General features: G+C 40.3%; 1 long non-coding RNA gene across 4 annotated transcripts in view; it reads left to right on the forward strand.

The window, feature by feature from the left end:
• Positions 1-254: 254 nt before the first annotated feature.
• The window catches only part of LOC106026309 (uncharacterized), a 30,955-nt gene continuing 9,293 nt past the window's right edge, over positions 255-21,916 (forward strand). For 3 of the 4 annotated variants that reach the window (XR_010045820.1, XR_010045821.1, XR_010045819.1), the window contains exons 1-3: positions 255-412; positions 17,172-17,271; positions 18,810-18,937. This is a non-coding gene — a long non-coding RNA (uncharacterized LOC106026309). Of the gene's footprint in view, positions 465-17,171; positions 17,272-18,809; positions 18,938-21,916 lie in introns of all 4 variants that reach the window. The other variant, XR_010045818.1, reaches the window with a different exon arrangement.

A 21,916-nucleotide genomic window follows, 5' to 3' on the forward strand; every position in this document is an offset into this window, starting at 1 on the left:
AAGCCTCATCAGAGACCTCCACTGGCAGCCACATCCTGCTTCAGTGGGACCCTAACCCCAATTGTCAGGCCCACTGCCTCATTCTTGCCCCACTGACAGGCTTGGTGCCTGCTTTGTCCCAAATTCTAGCCCTGCCCCTTGCCCTTCCCTCACACCCTTCGCCCCACCCCCTTCCAGGACCAAAGGTTCTGCTGCCCTGCCCCACACCCGGCGGGCCACGCCCACGGACGGCCTGAGCATGAGCCTCCACATCCCAGCTCAGACCTGCCCGCGCCCCTCCTCGCCCTCGCAGTGCATGCCGGTCTTGTGCTTGGAGTCGCCATTTTGCCGCTAGAGATGCTGTCTGAAGACCAGTGCTCTCTTCCTTCAGCGGCCTAGGCTGCGTCGGGGCCTGAGCTGGGGTCTGGGCCAGGTAGGCTGGCGGGAGCCGGCAGCGAGCGGTGGCGCGGCCCGGTGGCCCCCAGGTTAGTGGGCGCAGGTGCCCAGGCAGGGAGTCCTTATGGCGGGGTCACGGGCCTGGGCGGTGGCGGGCACGGTGCTGGGGGCGACCCGGCCCCCGCCCGCAGGGCACCTCTCTCCTTTCCTTCCCCCTCTCCGTTGGGGGTCGGCACAGCCAGGCTACTGGAAGCCCATCCCTGGTGCGGGACCTGCAGGAGGAAGCTTGGGGTCTCACATGGCCTCTGCTGTCAGTGAGCCTGGCCATGCTGAGCCGCGGATATTTACCCCCCAAAACCACGATTTCATTCCACTAGGAGCTCCTCCCTGCAGAAACTGAGAGAGGACTGAGATGTTACAGAAAGATAGCAGTTATTATTCTACCTGCACATGCTGTGGCTCCAGTCCATTTCACTGATAAGGGGCTTTCTGCTTCTTTTAATATTGGCGCTACTTGGGTGTTTAGGTTTTGTGAGGGATGTTTAGGTTTTGTGAGGAGTGTGAATGCGGCATGGGGCTTTGAGGCATGAGGAAGTGTGATTCCACAATTTAAGTCCACAAAAATACCGCACACACATTGTTGAACCCTGCTGCAGAATACCCTACTTGTCCCTATTCTGCTGTCTCTGACCATTACTCCCCAGTTCTGCTCACATCATTTATATATTTGCATAGTGTTGAATATTTATATTATACACATAGGTACAGTTGTACTTAGTTATCCTGTTACTGACCATGTATACAAGTCTAGTTCCTCTTAGAAAACGTTCATTGAACATATATCGGTTTTTCTTGGGATAAATTCCAGAATTTGGAAATACTAAGTCAAAGTTCTCTGCTCTTTCCCTGCCACTTGATATGAATTGGTGCCTAAACAAGACACGTTTACATCTTTCAAAATCTAGGTATTTGCCCAAATTTTTGGCAAATTTGCAGTTCAGCAAGAGGTTGAGTCATTTTCTGGGCAGGCTGAGAGACAGGCCACACAACCTACTGTTGGAGTTTGTTTTTAAGTCATGTACCATGTTCATCTTTTTGTTTTGATTCACTCCATTATGTTTTGTTTCATTTCATTTTATTCTCTTAAAAATAAAAATGAAATAAAAAATACTTTCTTGCTGGGCATGGTGGTGCATGCCTGTAATCCCAGCACTCTGGAGGGTTAGACAGGAGGATCACAGTGAATGCCAGGCTAGCCTGAAATACTTTCTGAGTTCAAGATCAGGCTGCAGTACATAGCAGGACCTTGTCTCAGAACGAAGTAAACAACCCCTTTTTCCTCTTATTTTAATGTACCATAAGTAGATACTAATAAAGAAAATATGAAAATACTTTTATAAAGAAAGTTTTCATACTATGCAGTTTGTATACTATGAAACTATATAGTATGCTTTATACACTATAGCATACTTTATATAAATTTATATACTGAAAAACTGCGTAGTATGAAACTATGAAATTTTTCAGCCAGGCGTGGTGGCTCACACATGTAATCCCAGCACTCAGGAGGCTGAGGTGGGAGAATCCTTGCAAGTTTGAAACCAGCTTGGGCTAAAAAGTGAGCTCAAGGCCAGCCTAAAGTGCGTAGCAAGACCATGTCTCAAAAAGACAAAAAAAAAAAAAAAAAAAAAAAGAAAGACTATGCAGTTTCATGCTAAGCAGTTTATGTACTATGTTCAGTGATGCCAGGGATTTCTGCATGAGGTATATGTCCCTGCACTTTTAAAATTTGTTCTTATTTGTTTGTTTTTTGAGACAGTATCTAAATAATTTACTCAATTCCCCAGGTTTGGTTTAACCTGGTGGTCCTTCTTCCTTACCTCCCAGAGTTCTGGGAGTACAGGTACAGGCTGTCTTTACTTACAAATTCACAATAATTATGTATGTTTATGGGACAAAATATGCTTTTGATCTATGGCTCCTTTGTGGAAAGAATCAATCTAGTTAATGTACCTACCATTTTAGAAACCTACAAATTCTTTCACAGTGACTGGGACTGCAAATCCCATTGTTCAGGAGTTTTGAAGTCAATCCTTCTTAGTTTACTGTAGTCACCATACAGTTTAGTAGAGAACTGAAAATTTCTTGTCCACCATGATTGAGATGTTGTATTTTTGGGTGATCATCCTCCTTTCCCCATCCTTCATGGAAATGATCATTTTTTAAAATCAGAGTGCTCAAGAATTGTGTGGAGGCTAAAGGTACTTGGGGCACACTGCTCTTCAGAAAGACCAGGCAGCAATACTCTGTAGCCCTTCACCTTGCTCCCAATTTTTGTTTCTTTGTTTGTTTTTCCTTAACTGAATTCTAGGAATTGGATGCAGGGCTGTCTTAGTTACTTTTTACTGCTTGCTGAGACAAAAATCCTGATGCAAAGATTTGGGAAAGGAAAGGTTTATTTCTTATAGTTTGTGGAGATTTTAGTCCATAATCAGTTGGCTCCAAGGCAGGGTGGCATGGCAGGGCCGCAGTTCATGGTGGCTGCAAACAGCAAGGAGGAAACAGGTAAAACCATCAGTCACAACTTCTTCCTGCCATTACATCACATCCTGGCTCTACCCCTAGACCAGTGTAGCACTCACACCCCCAATGCAAGCCCTAAACAATGAACCAATCACAAATGCATAATGTAAAGGCATGAGGCCTAGGGGTCACAGACATAAACTATGACAACGGACTTGCACTTAACTACACTAACTTCTGTTTTTAAAATTCTTTTTTATTTTTAGCCAGGGTCACCATTAGTAACTACACTGCCGAGACACCATTCTTACACACAGATTCTTACAGGTCTATGTGTGGATGCAAATTGATGTCAGAGACATTTCCCTTTCATAACTGAGATACTTGTTCTCACATCCATGTATTATTTCATGATCAGATTCCTTGGCTTCTTTTCCTGTAGACCCAGGGAGACCAATCTCAGCATCCCTGCAGCTTTCCCTGCTTCCTATGATCCACACTGGTACCACACACCCTTTATGTGGAAGAGAGGGATGGTCCCAGTTTCTTCCTGCTTAAAATAGCTGTGAATCAAACTCTTTTAAGGAAATCTTGCAAAGTTGTGCAGCTCTCTGTAAGCGATAAACATCTGTTGTTAACCCTGCCAGGTCCAGGAACAAATGTGTGTAGCACTCTGATGTGAGCTGCCAGACAGGTCTCTGCTCTGGCCCCCATATTCTCCCCAGTGCTTTTCAGCACCTGCCTTAAAACCTGCCATCAGCTGGAGGAGACTCAGCACATCTCAGGGATGTGTGCCTGCATGAATCAGCTTTGAAGGCTCAGCATTTTCTGCATTTGTTGCCCAAATGTGGTGATTCTGTGTTTTTTTTATTTAAAGAGAAAAACAAAACAGTAAGAGAGTACAAGGAATACAGAATTTCAAGAAAAAATACAGTAAGAAATCACTAGTTAATAGATTACATATTGTCATCTCATTAATAGTTGTCCAGATTACAAAATTAAAGCATACAAATTGGACATTAATACAGTGAAGTTGTAAACAGTTCTGTTCAATGGTCCAACAAAAACTCAGTAATATGGTTTTCTATTCTATACACTTAAATATACATACTGTTATATCCTTTAGATCACTTTGTTTTCCTCTCTTTTTTATGATAACAATTACACATTTGGGGTTTTATTATTCCCAAAGTTCTTATAACTTTTTCTTTGAAGAGGAAAAAAAAAATAAAAATAAAAACATAACAAGTGAAACAAAACAAAACAAAAAATCCCAACGTGACAAAGCAAATCAGAGTCAGAACAGGAGGATGGACATAGTATATAATGCAAAAAAGAGAATACCAGGTGATCAACAATGGTTACCATTATGCCTCTTGCTATGTTAAAAGGAGTTGCCTGTATCATCTGTTATAATAGATTTGAACAAAACTGTACATAACAAGGCCAATAAGACCCACATTGGAGGACTTCCAAAGAATATAATAGTCAAACCATAATGAGCATCATAGAATATCTTGTTGCTTCAAAGTGGTTGCCCACCCTCAAACTTGATGCTATTAAGCAAAACAGAATGTAGTAAAATCAGTGAGGACAAGATGTGGAGAACAATACAGGGGTTCAAATCAGTTAATAAGAAAATAAGTGTTACTATAAAATATTCCGCTATTTTTAGTTTAGTTTTCCCTTAAAAATAATAAGAAATTATTTTTTTTAAAAAGGGAGATTGAGATAAAAGAGGACATATCAATAGAACAACACAGGTCAGAACTGAACAATTTAAGCATCATTGTGTTTCACCACCATATAGCCTGACACAATAGTTGTTACCATAGTGTCTCTTTCCTTGACATATTTGAGCATAACTTTGTTTACTATAGCATCAAACTTATCAAGACAGTGTGAAATCATTCAAGAGAATGAAAGTATTGCAGGGTATTTAGAACCAGCTAACAGAAATCGAACAATGTTTTCTATACTATCTTTTTGCCTATAAAAATTTTTCTTTATACTATTGCACGTATTAAAATATAATATGATACAACACGTTAAAACCAATGGAAACAGATGAACAACAACTTGATATGACTTCAAAACAGGATGATATTAAATCAGCACTAGCTATTACGCTGCCTAATTTTCTTCAAAATAACTATTCATACTATCACAGACAATAAAATCGAACAACCTAGATTAAAACCATTCCAATTAATGAATGAAAACATTATATGGCTTCAAACCAATATGATGGAAATCATGATTACCATGCACTTTTAGGTATTCTTATCATTTCTTACACTAGGGAAACTATTCGATATTTATACATGTGAGTTTGATTTATTTCACTTATGAGTATGTTCTCAAGCTGCATCCATTTATTTATATCTCAATGTGATCATCCTTTATAGCTGAGTAGTACTCCATTGTATAGAAATACCACAACTTTTTTATCCATTCCTCAGTTGATGGAATCTTAGGTAGTTTCCCAGATCTGGCTATTACAAATTGTGCTGCTAATAAACATGGGTGCAAATATGTCACTGTGGTATCATGCTTTCAGTTCTTCTGGGAATATGCCCAGAAGTGGTATAGCTGGGTCAAATGGGACTTTCAATCCCAACCTTCTGAGAAACATTCCCACTGACCTCCACAATGTTTGCATAAGTCTACACTCCTACCAACAGTACAGGAGAGTTCATTTTTCCCCACAGCCTCTCCAACATTTGTTGTTGGTGGTTTTCTTGATCTTGGTGATTCTTTCAGGAGTGAGATGAAATCTCAGTGTGGTTTTAATTTGCATTTCTCTAATGACCAATGATGATGAAGATTTTTTAATATATTTATTTTTTGTTTGTATTTCTTCATCTGAGAATTGTATATTCATTTCAGATGCCTATTTTTGGATTGGGTCTTTGAATATTGGGTGTCTGATTTTTTTAATTCATTATATGCTTTATAAAGAAGTCCTTTGTCTGACGGAGAGTTCACTAAGATTTTTTCCCAGTTCATAGGTTTTCTTTTCACTATGTTAGAGATCTCTTTTTACATGCAGAAACTTTTTAATAAGAGGTGATCCCACTTACTGACTCTGGGAAGTATTTCCCATGTGGTTTGAATCTTGTTTATGAATTCTTTACCTACCGCAATGTCTTCAAAATTTTTACCCAATTTGTCTTCCAATAGATTTAGTGTTTCTGTTTTAATATTTAGATCTTTCATCCTTTCAGATTTTATTTTAGTATATGGTGATAGGCATGGGTCTAGTTTTAGTTTTCGGCATATGGAGAGCCAGTTTTTCACCACCATTTATTAAAGAGACTGCTGTACTTCCAGTGAACATGTTTGGGCCCTTTGTCAAAGATAAGTGGTAGAGAGTGTTTGTAGTTGTGGTTGTATCTTCTAATCTGTCTTCAGCTCTGTTTTGATTCCAGTAGCATGTCGATTTTATTACAGTTGCTTTATAGTATAACTTCAAGTCAGGGATTGTGATGCCTCCTGCCTTGCCTTTGCTGCTTAGAACTGTCCTTGCTATTCTAGGTCTCTTCTGGTTCCACATGAATTTTAGGAGTGATTTCTTGAGATCTATGAGGTATGTTGATGGTATATTTATCGGGTTTGCATTGAATCTGTGTAACAGCTTTGGGAGAATGGCCATTTTCACAATATTTATTTTTCCTATCCATGAGCAAGGGATGTCTTTCCATTTTCTGAAATCATCTTCAAATTCATTTTTCAGTGTATAATTTTCCCTGTATAAGTCTTTCAATTCTTTTGTGAGAGTAAATCCTAAATATTTCATTTTTTGATTGCTAGTGTGAAGGGTGTGGCTTCTCTTATTTTTTTTTTTCTGTGACTTTGTTGTTAGTATATAGGAATGGTATTGGTTTTTGAATATTGATTTTGTCTGCAGCTACATTGCTGAATTTATTTATTATATCTAGGATTCTTTCAATGGAGTTTTGGGGGTCTGCTATGTAGAGTATCATGTCATCTGCAAATAATGATAAATTAACTTCTTCTTTTCCAATCTTTACACCTTTTATTTGTCTCTCTTGTCTAATTGCTCTGGCTAGTATTTCCAGTACTATATTAAATAGGAGTGGTGAAAACAGACATCCTTGTCTTGTGCCTGATTTTAAAGTAAAGGCTTTCAAAGGCTTTTTAGCCATTTTGTATGACACTGGCTGTTGGTTTGTCATAAACGGCCTTTATTATGTTGCGGTAAAGACCGTCTATTCCAATTTTCTGCAAGGTTCTTATCATAAATGAATGGTGGACTTTATCAAAAGCTTTTTCTGCATATATAGAAATGATCATGTGATTCTTACTTTTGACTCTATTGATATGGTGGATTACATTTATTGATTTATGTATATTGAACAATTCCTGCATGCCTGGGATGAATCCCACTTGGTCATGGTGTGTGATCTTCTTGATGATTTGCTGCATCCTCTTTCCCAATATTTTATTGAAGATTTTTGCATCTGTGCTCATTAGGGAGATTGGCCTGTAGTTCTCTTTTTCAGTTGGGTTTTTCTAAGGTTTTGGTACTAGAGTAATATTTGATTCCAGTAATGACTTAGGAAGGATTGCTTCCCTTTCAATTTCATTGAATAGTTTGAGGAGTGTCAGCATTAGGTCTTCTTTGTATTTCTTGTAGAATTCTGCAGTTAATGCATCTGGGCCTGGGCTCTTCTTTGTGGGTAAGGATTAATTACATTTTCAATTTCATTAATAGAATTTGGGTTATTCAGCAGTTTTACTTCTTCTTGACATAGCTTTGGTACTTCATATGCTTCTATGAATCTGTCTATTTTTTCTGTTTTATTAAATCTTTGAGAGTAGAGGTTTTTGGGCTAGAGATTTAGCTTGGCAGCATAAGCACCTGCCTTGCAAGCAGGCAGTTGTGAGTTCGATCCCTGGTACCGAAAAAAAAAAAAGACAAAAAAATGAGAGTAGAGGTTTTCAAAACAGGTGTTGATGATCTTCTGTATTTCTATTGGGTCTCTAGTGATTTTGCCTTTTTCATTCCTTATTGCATGAATTTGAGCTTTTTCTTCCCTTTTTAAAATAAGGTGTCTGGGGGTTATCGATTCTATTTATTCTTTTAAAGAACCAACTCTCTGATTCATTGATTTTTTGGATTGTTTTCTTAGTCTCTATTGCATTGATTTCTGTTCTAACTTACAAGAATTTTTCATCTCTCACAGAATGAACTCATTCTCTATCTGGGGTTTTCTCTTCTATCAAAGAGCAATAGCAGCCACTGTTGTCCAGTAAAATTTGAACAGAATCTGATAAAAGGTTATTAAAGACCCAGAGTATTAAATCACAGTGAGAAAAAGGTCAGAGTTGGGTGAGTTATAGCAGGAGAGGATAGGGGTTTGGGTGGCTCCAAAACTTAGCAAAAAGCTGGAACTCAACAAATGTGGAAATTGTACAACTTGATGATGTGCTTATATGTTATTGAATTTAACATGATAAAACTAATGGTATCCTAATTTTTAATTTAAATTGTACTAGAATTTAATATTTGGAATTACAGACTTAGGAGTAGAAATATAAACTGAAAATAATACAAGGGGTACAAGGGGAGGGGAAGGGAAAGGCAGGTGCTTTGCAGGATTGGCCCTGAGTGGAGCTCAGGATGCTTGCTGTGGAGCAGTAAAAGCCTCAGCTCTAGAATTCCTCAAGACAAGGTGCATGGCCTTAGTTTTCACTTTGCTACCAAAGCTGGAGAGGTCACTGGAGATGGATCTAGCATAAATTCTGCATGTGGGACTTGAGCTCAGTTAGGTACTACCCAGTGTTAGCAGGAGAAAAATCACCAACTCTCCTTGTTCCTTGCAGGCTCTAGAACTTGCCAGTGTCTGTCACAGACAGTTCTGTGCACAAATCCACTCCAGGAAAGCTTCCCATTCTTTGACCCACTCACTTCTGCTTGCCTCAGTGTTGCTGGAGGTCACACGTCTTGGAGTCTTTGTCTGTGTAAAATGTTCCTTGGACTTCCCAGAGGCCCACAGACCCAGGCCAAACCCACCTGACTGCACTTCTCATTTTCAGTGAGCTTAGGTTGGTTGAACTCAACTGGATATCTTGTAGAGTGGGACATCAAACTCCTGTGCCTGTTGCAGAGATCCTAGCCCCAGGCTTTTCATTGCCTGGAATGCGACAGTGCTGGGCCAGGTTGTCCTCATGTGCTGACAGAAGTCCCTAATAGTGCTATGACCACCTTTCCTCCATTCTTCAGGGAAGCCTGACATACACTAACTTTACCACTCTTGTGGCCTATTGTCTCTGTGAGGAGGAGTGGTATCTGCAATGTTACTCTACTCATAGTCACGCTACAGGGGTGCTGTACTATAAATATCTTCAAAGTGTTTGGACAGAGAGTAGGGGTCCTGCCTGCCTTTCCTCAATCTTCAGTGGATATAATGATGCATCACCCCATTCTTTGTGCCTTATGGGACTCTCCTTACCCTATTATGTGTTCACATGTACAGAGGACAGGAAGTTAGGTGCATTCACAGTAATGTGGGTAGTACCTTGTCTGCTCTGCAGGGTGACTGCGTGGCCTGCACAACATTGAAGCACAAGACAACAGTGTTTATGTTGAATCTGGTCATTACATCTATCAGAGCCTAGTAAATTGATGATTAAAGGTACCAACCCACTCCCTCCATGATTTCTGTGTGGACCTGGTTCCATAATATCTCACAGAGATTCCTGGTCAGGATAACATGGAAGCCCACAGAATGAATCTCTATTGTCCTTCACAATAAACAACAACTTCTTCACCCAAGTGATGGATCCTTGGCAGGATGCTACACTTTTCCAAGGCTAAGGAAATAAAGCAGTGCTGGCAGGTTCTCACCTCTGAGGCAAAAGTCAAGGGTTTGGATTGAACTTGTCCTCTTGAATTTCTATGTAAATCTAGACATGACACCATGACTCTCAGGACCTTCCCAATGTGTTCCTATGCTCTGTGGAGGTCATGCTGGCATCTACTACCTGGGAACATCATCAGTGGTGTGAGATAACATTTGTAAAATCTGTGGGCTGGTATCAAATTTACATAGAGCAGCGAACTAGAAGTGAATTCCAGGGAGGGTTAAGATGGAGGTGGAATACAGTGCACACAATGCTGGATCCTGCTGTATGGCAGTAGAAATGAGACTCAGATCCTGGACATGTTTCCCTGGTGGCTTCATGAGAGGGTGGAAGGGTGTTGATTCAGCCATCCTTATTTTCCCTAGGCCTCTCAATTTCTTCTATGTATTGGTGCTGTAGCCTCAAATCATGACCTCACACAGACTAAGCAAGCATTATGGATGGAGCTACATCCCCATATTTATGTCCATAGCTCCTCTATTCACACCTGTGTAAGCCACCAGGCCTATTGCCTGTGCTCCTGCTCAGTCACTGAAACCTCATCTTGTGATGGCTGTATCCTGAGTAGCCTGTTCCCTATATTATGGGACTAGCTTTGTGGCTTATTATTATTATTATTATTATTATTATTAGTGTTATTATATTTCATTAGCAGTGCTGAAATTGAGCCCAGTGTCTCATGCATGGTAAGCACATGTTGTATCCTGAGCTCTCTCCCCAGTTCCTGATTCAGTCTTAAATAACTGGATATGGCAGAGGTTGTGTGTTGGTACTACTAAGTTTCACACAAAATAACTGTGACCAACCTCCTCATTTTTTCATTTGTTCTCCCCAGTATTGTGGGGGTTTTCTAGGGGGGGGGATCTCTGGCTCTGAATAAGTCACTCCTGTCTCTGCAGCTTCTTTGGGGACAGGCTGATGAACCTTGAATGACAAAAGAGAAAACAGAGAGAGGAGACATCAGGCTTTTGAGTCCTGCCTGTATGCAAGGGACAGAGCCCGAGAGCAAATTCTGCCCTACTGGCAAGTTCACTGAGTATGTAGCTCTGGGCACCGAGCTACTATGGTAGCAGCCCCCACTAAGTCTCCTTGATCCATACACAGCAACTCTTGATACAACAGCATATTATCTCTTGTATCAGATAAGTACAGACTGATCTGCCTTCTATCACACTAGTGTCTTGTCATATTTTGCAAATGTGTGTAATGACTGGACAAAATTTGACCTCTCTACCTTTTTTTTCACCAAAATTAGTCATTCTGAGGTTATTGCTATGTTTTTAGCAGACTTTCAGTGCATGGCTTGCTGTGGTTTGTTTATTCATTCAGGTTTTACTGGATATTCACATTGTAGTTTTCACTTTAAGGAAAACAATGTTGATGTGAATATCTTGTAAAATTCTCTTCATGACATAAAGAGGATTGGAGGCACAGAATGTTAAAATAGTCATATGTGTTACTCTTAAATTAACTACCAAAATGATTTCTGAAGTGAATGTACCACTAGCGAGGCAGAAGGAGGCTACTTCCTAAACTTCCCCACCAATATCAGTGTACTTTGATGTAAAAGACAAAGTCTGCTCTTCAAAACATGAGCAGAGTTTCTCCTTGTGTGATGAATATTCACTTACCTGATTACTGATAATAATGAGACATGTACATACTGGGAATGGTCCATCTGACTCCCAAGGGAACGTTGAAGGCCTTCAGAAGTAATAGACACTTACTTGGATGCAACAGAGGCCTTGGAATCACTGCTGGCTCCTGCATAAATCACACTGCATGACCCAGAGAACACTGCCTCCTTCTGAGGTTAATGCCTAATGACAAGGATAGTCCCTGTGAGAGTTCTCTAGTATTTCATGATAGGCCTGCTCCTTGACAGAAGGTGGAGGTGGAAGAGTGTTTTGCCTAAGAAGGGGAAACATTGTAAGAGTAACCAGTATCAGTGAAGACACAGGAGTTGATACTAATGACGTAACTAAATTATTCACAGAAAGTAATAGCAGAAAATTTCCCAAATGTAAGAAAAGATATACAAATAAGTGAGGCATGGAGAATGTCAAACAGTCACAACCAACATAAATCTACACCCAGATACATAATAATTAAGATCCAAGACATACAGCATAAAAACAGAATACTGAAAGCTGTTAGAGAAAAGATACAACTCACCTATTAAGGAAAGCCTATTAGAATCACAGCAGAATTTTCAGCACATACCTTCACGTTAAGAAGAGCTTGGACTGAAGCATTTTAAGCCCTTTAAGAAAATAACTTTCAGCACAGACTAATGTATCCAGCAAAAATTTCATTCAGATTTAATGGAGAAACAAGATACTTCCAAGACAAAGTACAACTGAATCAATTCATGTCCATCAAACCAACCCTAGAAAGAATACTGAAAGACAGGCAAGATGCAGGTAAAAATGACCACAATCTCCAGAACAACAGAAAAAAAAAACCCACCAGGCTGGACAAGAAACTAAATAATGGAGAAAAAGCAGGAAACCAACAACAGGAACACAAGATAGCAAAGTCAAAGCAGTATATACTAGTGATATCCATAAAAGTAAATGGGCTCAATTCACCTATCAAAAGAAACAGGTTGACAGAATACATCAAGAAATAGGATCCCAGAGTATATTGTATACAAGAAACACATCTGACTCAAAAAGAAACTCAGATTAAAAGTTAAAGCATGGAATAGAGTTTCCATGCACCAGGAACCCTGGAAAGAGCAGGGGTAGCTATTCTGTTTGCAGACAAAGTGAAGTTCAAACATATAATGATTAAAAGAGATAATGAAGGCCACTTCAAACTTTTACATGGATAACTACAAGAGGAAGAACTAACAATTATAAATATATATGCACCAAATACAGGAGGACCCAACTATGCTAGACAAATACTAATGGACATGAAAAGCTAACACACAAGAACACAATTGTAACAGGAGAACTTAACACCCCACTGTCACAAAGAGATAGATCAACTTAGACAAAAAGTCAGCAAAGAAATAACATAACTGAATCATACATGTGCACGAATAGACTTAGTGCATGTTTACAGAATCTTCCACCCAACCATATCAAAACATATATTCTTCTCAGCTGCACATGGGACATTCTACAAAATAGACCATATATTATCCCATAAAATATCTTTAAGTAAATGCAAATGGAGCGAAATTATCTCATGCATATTATGGGACCATACTGCACTAAAATTGCAAATCAATACAAAAATCCCTGAAAAACCTGCAAAAATACATGGAAATTAAATAACAATCCTGAACAACCAGTGGGTTACAGATGAAAGTAAACAAGAAATAAAACAATGTCTATAATACAATGAAAATGCATAAACAACATACCACAACCTATGGGACACAATGAAAGCACTCCTAAGTGTGAAATATATAGTAATAAGTAGTCACATCAAGAAAATGGAATGAACAGAAATAAATAACCTAATGCTATATCTCAAGCTTCTAGAAAAGGAAGAGCAAGTCAAACCCAAAGTTCATAGAATAGTGGAAATTATAAAGATTAGAGCAGAAATTAATGAAATTGAAACCAAAAAAATACAAAGAATGAATCAAAAAGCTGTTTTTTTTTGAGAAAATAAAATTGATAAACCTCTAGCCAAGCTTATCAAGAAAAAAAAAATCCACACAACGTGGACTGAAAAGAGAGAAAGTACTGTAGATCCCACAGAAATTCAAAACATCATGAACACCTACCTTGAAAATCTCTACTCACATAGGCTGCAAAATAGAGGAAATAGATTTGTAGAAATATGAACTATCAATGCTCAATCAAAAAGGTATAACAATTTTGACTAACCAAATATCGGCTACATTAATAAAAAATGTGATTAAAAACTTACCAACAATATAAGCCCATATCCTGCTGGATTCAGGGCTGAATTCCATAAGAAATTCAGAGATCTGACTGTAACACTCCTTAAACTCTCCAGTGAAATTGAAAGAGAATTAGTCCTCCCTAACTCATTCTTAGAAGCAAGTGTCATTCTCATTCCAAAGCTAGAGAGAGATCAAACCAAATAGCAGAACTATAGACTAATTTTACTAATGAACAATGATGCAAAGATTCCTGATACAATATAGGCAAATAGAATGCAACAAATCATCAAGAAGGTTATACAACATAATCAAGTAGGATTTATTCCAGGAATGCAGGGATGGTTCAACATGCACAAATCAATGAATGTGATACACCACATCAACAGAGCCAAAAATAAAAATCACCTAATCATTGCAATGCATGCATAAAAAGCTTTTGATAACATACAACACCTGTTCACGATAAAAACCCTACAGTAACTCAGAATAGACACTATGTACCTCAAAGTCTAAAGACCATTTATTGAAAACCTACAGCCAATGTTATACTATATAGACAAAAACTGAAAGCCTTCACACTAAAATCAGGAACAAGACACTGATGTCCACTGTCATCTCTCATAGTCAATAGAGTTCTGGAAATATTAGCCAGAGCAATCAGACAAGAGGGAGAAATAAAAGTAATAAAAATAGGGAAAGAAGTTAAATGATCATTATTTGCCGACAACATGATACGCTACATAGAAGACCCCAAAATCTCAATTGAAACACTACTAGAGGCAACAAAAAAATTCAGCAGCATAGCTGGATAGAAAGTCAACACTCACAAATCAATAACATCCCTGTACACACACACACACACACACACACACACACACACACACACAAAAAAAAAAAAAACTCCATGAGAGAAAAGTTATGAAAATATCAGCTTTCACAATAGCATCTAAAAAATCAAATACTTAGGAATCAACCTAACTAAAAATGTAAAACACCTGTATGCTGAAAATTATACTACTCTGAAAATGGAGATTCAATAGGATATTGGAAAATGGAAGGATATTTCTTGCTCTTGGTTAGAAAGAGCCAATATTGTGAAAATGGCCATACTTCCAAAACTGTTATACAGATTCAATGCAATCCCAATCAAAATATCATTAACATACCTTCATATCTAGATAAAGTAATTCTGAAATTCATCTAGTAACCAAAGAAATCTAGAATAACAAAAGCATTTCTGGGAAACAACAGAGAGACAAGACTGATCTCAATTCTTGACTTGAAACTATACTACAAAGCCACAATAATAAAATCAGCCTGGTACTGGCAAAGAAATAGGATCAATGGAACAGATTAGAAGATGCAAACACTACTACAGAGACACAGAGCCAACTTAAGTTTGTCAAAGGGGCTAAATATGTTCACTGGAAAAAGATAGCCTCTTTAATAAATGGTGTTAGAAAAATTGACATTACATGCTAAAGACTGAAACTAGACCCATACCTACTAAACTAGACCTATCACCATACACTAAATTGAAGTCAAAGTGTTTCAAGGATCTTAATATCAAAAAAGAAACAAAAATATACTGGAGGACATGGTAGATAGAAATCTTGGAGACATAGGAGTAGGCAGAGAATTCATTAATAAAACAATCACATAGAAAATACTTCAAAGAATCAACAACTAGGATCTCATATTACTAAAAAGTTTTTGGACTTAAACAGAAATCAAATAAAGTGAAAAAAAACCCCACAGAGTCAGAAAGAATCTGGATAGACGACAAAGGACTTGTATGCAGAACATATAAAAAATTGAAAAATGTCAAGCTCACAAATTCAAAGACCCTTTCCAAAAATGGGCATCAGATGTAAGTACACAGTTCTCAGATGAAGATATACAAATGGCAAATAAATGCATAAAGAAATGTTCACCACCATTGGTCATTTGATAAATGCAAATTAAGACAGCACTGAGATTTCAGCTTACTCTGGAAAGAATGACTGACATCAAGAAATCAACTGAAACAAATTTTGGCAGCATGAAGGGAAAAAGGAACACTTGTCCACTGTTGGTGGGAATGCAGACTGATAAAAGCACTGTGCAAATTAGTGTGGAAATTCCTCAAAAAACTAAGATTGGATGTTCCATTCAATCCAGCTATTGCCCTTCTTGGTATTTTCCCCGAAATTTTGAAAAAAATTATTTCACAGTGATATATGTGCAACACAGTTGTGATAGCTAAATCTTGGAAACAACCAAAATGCCATAAACCACAAGTGGATGAAAAAATTGTAATTTTTTCACAATGGAATACCACTCAGCTATAGAAAAGATTGAGGCCTTTATAAGTAAATGAAAGTAACTTGAGAATATCCTCTCTCATTGTCTCTCTAGTGTAAAAAAACAATAAAAACTGACAAAGAATTGGGATCAAAAAATATAGTATGTATTGTAAAAGTGAAAGCAAAGAAACGGGCTCTACATGATATAATGATACATATAGTGTGTAAGATAGATGACCATATTACTAAATTTCTGTTAGATCACTGAGCAGAAGGGTTTGCACGTCAATGATTCAGTATTTAGCTACTTTTTATGCTTTGTTTTTGTAACTTTAACAACTGATTTTAAGATGACAATATGTAATGTATCAACTAGTAATTTTAGGAGTTAATTTTTTTTGAATTCTATATTCTACACTTTTTTGCTTTTTTGTATTTTGTTTCTTTTAATTTTATTTTCTTTCTTTAAATTTAAAAAATTTAAAAAAAAATAAAAAGAAATGGATGTGGAGTTTTGTGTCCTTGATGCCTTGCAGCAGGACCTGCTCATGCAGTGGTGGGAATCCTTGGGATCCACCTGGCTCTGGGTGGCCATAAGCTGCACTGTGGCATGACTTGTGGTATTATTCTTTACATTTATTGTTGTCATGGTCTTTGTGGGCATGAGTCGACCCTATAGGTCACTTACAATAAGCACATTTTCCCTGATCTTTGAGGTGGTGGAATGTGAGAAACCACTGCACACTGCTTCAACACCAAAAGGTATGACCCAACCGAATAGCGTGTGTACACCATGGACATAGTTATATAACCATGAGTTAACATCGACAGCCATGGATGTGCTCAAGCTGGTGACACTATGCAAGAATGTAATGCTTGATGACGGCTGATATATAGATGCTGGATAAAAAAGATGCTTGCTTACTGCTGTTGCTAATGTTGACTCAATGTGGTTTCTTCTCTCTGGGGATCTTACCCACTAAAATACCGATCACCTCCCTAACTCTGAGAAAATTTCATGCCGCAGGCAAAGGGCACTTAATGCCCCACAAAACTAAAATTTCTGAGCCTTGTTCCAAGCCATGCATCATATCCTAAAGCCAAAATCTCTGTTGGGGTACAGCTTTAGAAAGGACAACAAGTTATATACCTGTGCCATGGTGATCACTTCCTAAGCCCTGTGAAGATGGACATTTTCCCCAATTCCATTCCTCTTCTGTACCCCACAGGGCATGAAAGGTCTCAAATGTACTGACCTGGACCTGGAACTCGGCTCCCCAAGCAGCAGACATGTAGTTCTTGAACAGACTGCCCGGAACATGGTCTGAGGTGAGTCAGTCCCAGGCTGGAGGCTGAGGACAATAGTGTCTGTTGGCCTCACTCTCACACAGTGTAGCTACTTACCAGCATATCTTAGCCTCCCTTGATCCCTGAACACATGGGGACTCACTTTTCCTATGTGTCATGATGTGTTAACAACAGGCACAGCACTAATGTGTGACAGGGAGATCCCTTCCCCAGCACAAATCCTGCTGAAGGTGACTCCCTCCAAATACTCTTCAAGCCATCTGTTCTTAACATGTGGCATCATGTTGTAGTTGAGTGCCATGAGGGAGAGCACAAAACAAGGGCAGGAGCAGGTGCTATGGTACCCATAGATTTGGGCAGCCCTTCTCTGATGTGTGTGGAACCCAGTGTCTTTCAAGATATTGGGATGGCACTCTTGAATGAGCTATGGAGATCCATGCCTGGGGGTGTTGGGTCAGGGTGGCATTTGGACACGGGCAGTGTCAGGTAGCCACGTTGAGCATCATAGTGTGTGTACCACTACCACATGCCCAGGACATCCTCTCACACTGTCTTTGTCATTCCTCTACAAACCTTTGTCTACACAGGCCCCCATTGTCCACTCCAATCTTCCCTGGACCTTTGAATGGAATCACAGGAGGAGGCAGTGTATGTGTAGCTACCCAAAGTCAAGTGTCACTGTTGTCTGCTGTCACCCAAAATGTATGGTGGCTGGAGGCTGGGGATTTAGCTCAGTGGCATAAGCACCTGCCTTGCAAGTGTGCAGTCATAAGTTCGATACCTGGTACTGACAAACAAATGAAAAAGAAAAGACCAAAAAAAAGATATGGTAGGTAACAAAATCAGGTGTCCCTCAATGAGTAACTCAGGGCCTTTTTCTACTGTTATTCCATCTTTCATTCCCTCATTCCTCAGGCACCCCTACCTCCTCCTGCTAAATTCCATTCTCCTTGTAAGAGTACAAAGCTGGGCTTGTGCTATCCCTGGCTGGCCTAGGAGCTGCTTTGTGCCATCCCATTCTGTCTGAGAATCCTGTTCCCACAAGTATGGCTGATTGGTTATCACCTAGGACAAGCTGGGTCCAGCCTGTATTGCACTTGGTCCAGGGCTTAGGACTGAAGAGCCCCTAATTTTAGCTCCCAGCTCTAGAAGTTCTCCTCAGAACATCGTGCTCAGAATTGAGGTCTCAAGGTCAGTCTGGAAATCCCTATCTGTAGATCATCTAAGGAGCTGGCTTAATCTGTGGGTTACCATGTGATTCATGAATATCTGCATATGTGGGGAGACAAATGCAGATGCTTCTGTCTGGCACAATCCAAGCAGAAACAGTAACTTTGAAATGGCTCCTGTGGGATGGGCAGAATTGGATCTGGCTAGGGAACAACGGCTATGTGCACCACACATTGAAGCAGGACCCTGAGATCTGGACCACACATTGGAAGGAAGGGATATAAGGATGCCCCAGCCCAACTGTGTCTGGGGATAAATTCTTCCCAATGCATCCATCTCTGTTATCATCCATCTATGTTCTGTCCCAAACCAAATGACTGTGTTTTAAGTCCTGACAGCGTCATCACCTGCTATTTGTATGTCTCTGGGTCCTTCAAAAGTGGAGAGTACCTGGAAAGGAGATGGCCCAAGGCTCACCTGTGCATAATATGCCTCTGTACCAGTGACTGACCCTCAGGTAAGATGGTCATGGCCACTGTCATTTCTTTTTTGTCTGGTCAGCTAGTTGCCAGGTACCACTGTGTCCTCACTTTCCTGCCTGTTGGCTCCAGAGACAAACACCTAGTTTTCTGGTCCTTGTGTTCGTGAGGCTTTAGCCTAGTGTGGTAGGGTGGGGCAGGAATCTGTGTTATCAGCAATGGGGCAGCTGAGTTTTGAGTGGCCACTGAGTGGGGCAAGAACCTAATATATTTCCTCCCCCACCACATTGATGTGGGGCCTTTGTGTATAAAGCAGGGTTCATTCCAGTTAGCTGTCACTTTTTACTACATCTTTCAATCTCAAGACCATTTACTGGAAAGCTGTGTGTATGTGACACAGTATGTCACATATAAAACTATGTTGATAAAACTATGTTGAAGTCCCTGCTGAGCATCTCCACCCAGACTGCCGGGCAGCAGCTCAGCCTTTGAAATGTAGTGAGAGAGGCAGGGGAGGAAGGTGGAGGAAGACAAGAGTCTTTCTCCAAGACAGCAGTACAGAGGGGCCAGGGCACCTCCAGCTGTCCCTGTTACACCCACTTCTGAGCCTGTATCCTGAGACCAGAGAGGAGACAGCAGTTTTAATCACATTGATAGAAATCAGGGGTCTAATCAGAGTTACAAATACAGGACTTGGGAGCCAGACTGAGGGTTCCTGCAGAATATTTGCCTGTGTTTGGTTTTCACCTTCTGTCCATGACTCAGTCATCACCAGCTATTGGCAGTGTGAGTTTCATTGTCTCCCCAAGTGTGATCTGCATCTGAGGAGCTCTGGTACCCAGCACACAGTGAGTCCTCTGTGTGTCTCTTTTAGGTTGTGCATAGAGTAAAGTATAAAAGTGCATGTTCCTATGATAGGAAGATGAGCCATAGAAATTCCATTATCAAGGACATAGATTGAGGACAACTGATGCTTTGCTTTACAGATTTGCATTTGCACAAAGGAAACATTGCTGGCCAAGGAGAGCATGTCTTTCCTGTGTGAGATTTTTCATCAATAGCTCCTTTTTTTCCCCACATGTCAGAAGTGGATTTTCTTGCTTTGTGTTTTGTTTACAGATTACTGTACATTTTTTCTTACTACCTATTTACAGTGTATACTGATTATGTTGGTGTTAGGACCAGGGCACATGTGATGCATAGAATGCATATTAGGCCCTATCTTTTGCACAGTGGTACAATCCAACCACCAGTGATTGCTCTCAAAGTCTTGTGCATTGAGCATACAGCTCAGGGCCAAGACATTGCCAGCATAAGGATCTGCTTTGTTTTGATTGTCCTTTCTTCATGACAAATAAAGTGGGTAATGATGCAATAATTGGGAGCTTAGTCCAACCCTAACCCTAAGTTTAACCTACCCCTAAACATAACTCTAACCAAAGATAGTCACTACCAATATCCCTGGTCAAAGAAAACTTTATGGCTTTGATGTGGGAAATGTAATATAGGTTAAGTATGAGGACATAAAATCAGTAGTGGCTGGGATGGGGCAAGAGGAGAAAGAAAAGAAAACACCATTGTGTAAAAATTAGAAGAACATATTCTGGAAGTGGACTTGGGGAAATTTGCTCAACATTGAGAATGCACTGAATGTCAGCAAGCTGATTATTTTAAACAACACTATGATCTTAAATTTTATCTATATTTGTTCTATCATTAACGTATCTCTGGTAAATAAGTGTAGCTGTGAAAACAATAGTAAGTAAATCTGGAAGAGAGGGGAATGGCAGGTGTGGGTCAAGAGCTGCCCGCAGTTAGAGCTCTAGATATGACTCCTGAGTGGAGCCACCAGGAGGCTCACAACTTCAGCTGCTGGACAAAGGAATCCAGGTACTGGCTCTTGCTCTGGGATCACAGCTGGTTAGGGAGCTTCAGATAGAGCTGGCACAAGGTCTGCAGGTGCAACTTCTGCAAGGGCTGAGCCTGGCCCTTTAGTTGCAGGAAATGAAAAAATTGCCAACTTTCCATGGACTTCCTGGGCAAAACCCTCCCACTGCCTGTCAGAGGCAGCCATGTGCACCAACACAGCCCCAGGAAAGCCTCCTGACTGCATCTGCACACCAACTGCTGAGTGTGTCATACTCCTGAGTCACCCAGCATCTGGGCACTTTGCTGAGTTCCAAGGCCATCACTTCCCCACAACCCTACATCCTACACTCCAGAGATAGTTACCCTGTGCTTCAGTCTCTGTGGCTCCAGCTGGTCCAGGAGAAGCTCAGCCTGGGGTTCCACATGGGCATATACTTCCAATGTGGCCTCAAGCACAGAAGAACTGGGGCAGATAGGGAGCCAGCAGAGTGAGAGACCTGGGCTTTCCTCCCACAATGCCTGCACAACTCACTTGTAGAGAGGGGTTCATGGACCTCCTGCCCAGTTGATACAATGTCCAGCCCCATCCTCACCCACCCACAATTGGGCAGTGAGGGCCCAAGGAGCCCTTAGTGGCTGAAAGAAGTCTCAGTGGGAGGGAGACCTTGCTTAGTTTTATCATGCATCTACATTCTGCAGGGAATCCTGACACAGTATCTCCCTGCCCCTCCCCAGTGAAAGTCAGCTTGGAGAAGGTAGAGACTGCAATCTGCCCTGTCTTTGCACTCAAAGGCTCAGGGCTGCCACTCCATGAATATCTGAGAAGTGAGGGATCAATCAGTGTCTGTCCTGCATCTCTGCAGTCTCTAGCTCAGGCAGGGATGCATTGCCCAGTTATCTTTGCCTCTGTATAACTCCTTGTGCATGGTTTGTATCCACAACTAGGGAGGCCTGGAGACTGGAACAATGACTTTGAAGTGAGCAATATCTGTTCTGCTGCCAAGGGTTACTCTGTGGCCTCCCACAAACATTGAAACTCAAAAGGGCAGTGGTTCCACTGGCTCTGCTTACAGAATCTTGGTTAATACCCAGAAACGTGCTTCCACGCAGTGTGTCTTCATATACGATCATGGGTTGTTAACATCTAT

The sequence above is a fragment of the Cavia porcellus genome, unplaced genomic scaffold (genome assembly GCF_034190915.1).
Source record: "Cavia porcellus strain 051 isolate PalLab524CR breed Dunkin Hartley unplaced genomic scaffold, mCavPor4.1 scaffold_42, whole genome shotgun sequence".
Taxonomy (NCBI): Eukaryota; Metazoa; Chordata; class Mammalia; order Rodentia; family Caviidae; genus Cavia; species Cavia porcellus.